This window comes from Otolemur garnettii, unplaced genomic scaffold (genome assembly GCF_000181295.1).
Source record: "Otolemur garnettii isolate 467f Iridium unplaced genomic scaffold, OtoGar3 scaffold00032, whole genome shotgun sequence".
NCBI classification, from domain to species: Eukaryota; Metazoa; Chordata; class Mammalia; order Primates; family Galagidae; genus Otolemur; species Otolemur garnettii.
In genome coordinates, this window is record NW_003852427.1 from 10,039,623 (window position 1) to 10,042,851 (window position 3,229).

General features: G+C 41.6%; 1 protein-coding gene across 1 annotated transcript in view; it reads left to right on the top strand.

The window, feature by feature from the left end:
* CLSTN2 (calsyntenin 2) overlaps window positions 1–3,229 on the top strand; it is a 591,031-nt gene that overhangs the window by 218,930 nt on the left and 368,872 nt on the right. The gene's annotated exons all lie outside the window — the stretch shown is intronic.

Genomic DNA, 3,229 nt, shown 5'->3' on the forward strand with positions numbered 1-3,229 from the left:
TTTTTTTTTTTTCATTTTTGGCCAGGGCCAGGATTGAACCCACCACCACTGGTATATGGGGCTGGTGCCCTACTCTTTGAGCCACAGGCCCTGGCCCCAATCTGATGTATTTTTTTCCTTGCCTTATTGCAGCGTTTTGAACCTCCAGCACAATGTGAATAGAACTGGTAAAAGTAAACATTCTTGCATTCCTTCTGATCTTTGGAGGAAAGCACTCTTTAACCATTAAGTATGACATTAGCTATGGGTTTTGTAAAAGTTCTTTGTCAGATTAAGGAAGTTATTTTCTGTTGCTCATTTGCTGATAGTTTTAACTTTAAATGGATGTTGAATTTTGTTAAATGTGTTTGTCAACGAATTTTTCCCATTTTACCTCAACGCTTAGAATGTTTTTGTGCACTTTAAGTGTTCCACAAATATTTTTTGAATGAGTGAAGCGGGGCTAAATATTTGTGAGAGTGCAAGACTACAGCTCAGCAGATGATGAGAGGAAGACTTCATGAGGAGACTTCAGAGGCTTTGAATGCCTACTCTACTCAGGGTTACTAGATTATGTCATGCAATTTTCATAGCAGTACTGAGAAATTAGTATCTCCATTTTACAATAGATGGAATTATTTAAAAGCTGTAACATGGTTGAGCTGTGGAGAAGAAGTCTTATGTTTCACTATTCAATAGAAATTTTTAAAAAGGCCACTGTTAAGTTCAGAAAACAAAACAATTTATACCAAGGGGATTGCTCCCAAATGTAATGCAAACTAAAATGGAGCAGGATCCAAAAATTTAATGGAGTGAAAGAGTAAAGAATCCATTTGGTCTGGAGACAAGGAATGTGTCCTTGAAATAACCATTGGAGTACTAAGAAGAAAAATTCATGTGTAATGCTTGCCACAATAATCAAAATAATGTAAATTTAGGTTATTGGTTTGCAACCTAAGGATTTGATCTACAGACAAAGCATAGGAGATTTAATTTTGCTTATACACCAAAAATATAAATATTTATCAACTTTGACAAAGCCAAAGTCCAGATCTGAGGGAAGTTAGAATGTGGAAAAGTGAGAAAACTTTCGGGTATTAACATTCTTATTTTTTGAAATGGGAACATTTAAATCCCTTTGAACTTCAGTTCGTGGCGAGGTATAAAGTATTACCTAATGGAATTGTTGTGAGGATTAATGAATGTATGTGTCCAAAACAGCTACTGTGTGGTAGGCACTGGGCTATCTATGACAGTGACAGAGAAGAGTGGGGGGGGGCAGGCCTGTGGCTAGAAGGAAATCAACCCATCTCACTAGCCTCGGAAGGCTGCGACTTTAAGGCTGTCTTATAAACCAGCTATCCTACAAACAGACACTGTTACTGCCCAGAGAGCAGAGTCATAAAAGAGCAAAGGCTGTGTCTAGCACAGAACATCTGAATGACAGGGCAGCCCTGTAAGTGGCATCAGCACCACCATTCCACAGTTATGAGAACTGAAACTGAGAGAGCACCTGACTTACCTAGGACCAGCAGCAAGTGGCTAAGCCAGGGCAAAACGAGGGACTGTGACTTTGGATTCCATTACCTGCTATAGAGCCATGGGGCACAATGAATCTAAAACACTGGTGAGCTCCTGGCGTGTGCTCTGTACGTAGCTCTAATGAATAGGCCCCTAGGATTAATTAAGGGGAAAAAAGATTAGTTGTTTCTTCCAACAGCTGCAAATTATTTACATTGCATTTGTGTTGATTGCTAATAAAAGAGGAAAGGAGTGTGGCCCAGGGTGGCTATAATTCTTCCAGAGTCCATAATGAAGCATTGGTCTCAGCACCAAAGTTAGAGCATGCGTGAGCCTGCAGCCCCTTCCGCACCTCAGTGGGCAGAGCTACTTTCCACCGTGGGCATGATCCAGTCACAGAAATGGATCTCAGGGGCCAAGACAGAAAATAGCAAAGCTCATGTCCCTGCCCCACTAGACTGCTTCTCAGTTAGTTCACGCTTGCTGTGGAATCGGTGAGAGGGAGCAAAATGGTGGCCCAGGCTAAAGCTACCACCAGTCCTGATGAGGTTGGAAGGGGACAGGAGTCACTGCATTAGAGCTGCTCTCAATTCTATAAACTCCTGCTTTCCTATAGCTATTAAAATCTTTTTAACATACTATATAAAATCTATAGAGTGCATTGCAATGTGTATTGCATGTATGATATATTGTGCATGTGTGTGCATGTGCCTTCTGGATGTCACGAAATATAAACGAGTTTCTAGTTTGCCCACTGATCAATTATTGACCATGTGATCATCTTGGGAAAGTTACACTGTGCGGGAAGTAGTTTCTTCATCTTTATAGTGACCAAGACTGCCTCACAGGTTGCTGTGGGGACCACTGCATACAGGACCACACCTTTTAAACCATGAGGCAGGGTGTGAGACTGGCATCAGAACAACTTGGTTATTCTGGGGCTCCCAATAACCTGTTGTTTTGTTTATAAAGTGCCTACTCTGCACCCAGACTTCTATAAAGGGACATGGGGGGGGGACTAAAAAATGAGAAGCCAACTAGCCCACTGTTGAGTAATCAGATTAACATTTTAGAAAGACCACTCTTTAGAAAGATCACTTTTGATACCAATATGGAGGATAGACTGACATAGGACAAGATTTCCTACTGGAGAGCAGCCAGGCCACTGCAGCTCTAAAGATAGGAGTCAGCTGGGCCAGAACCAAACCAGACAAGATGTTCCCAGGAGAAGGAGCTGGCAGAGACCTGGTGCTCACCCGATGAAATTCTCACTTAGGAATATTACACCAAATCTTGGTGCAAGTCTTATTTCAATTATCTACCTGTTGATATAAGTCTACTGTATTTATTTGCTAGGGCTGCTGTAACAAAACTACAAACAAGGAATCTTAGAACAACAGAAATTTATTGTCTCACACTTCTGGAGGCCAGAAGTCTGCAATCAAAATGGGTGGGTCCATGCTCCCTCTGAAAGTTCTCCCTCCATTCCTAAGGGAGGATCTGGGCCAGACTCTATCCCGGCTTCTGAAAGCACAACTCCAGTCTTCTTTTGCATCCCCTGAGTGCCTGGCTATGCCACAGCTTCCCCTTTCTATAAGGACACCATGAATATTGGATAAAAACCCATCCTAATGATCTCATTTTAACTTGATGACCTCTATAAAGACCTACCTCTAAATATAGTCTCATTCCAAAATACTGTGAGTAAAGACAGCACCCTTTCATTTTG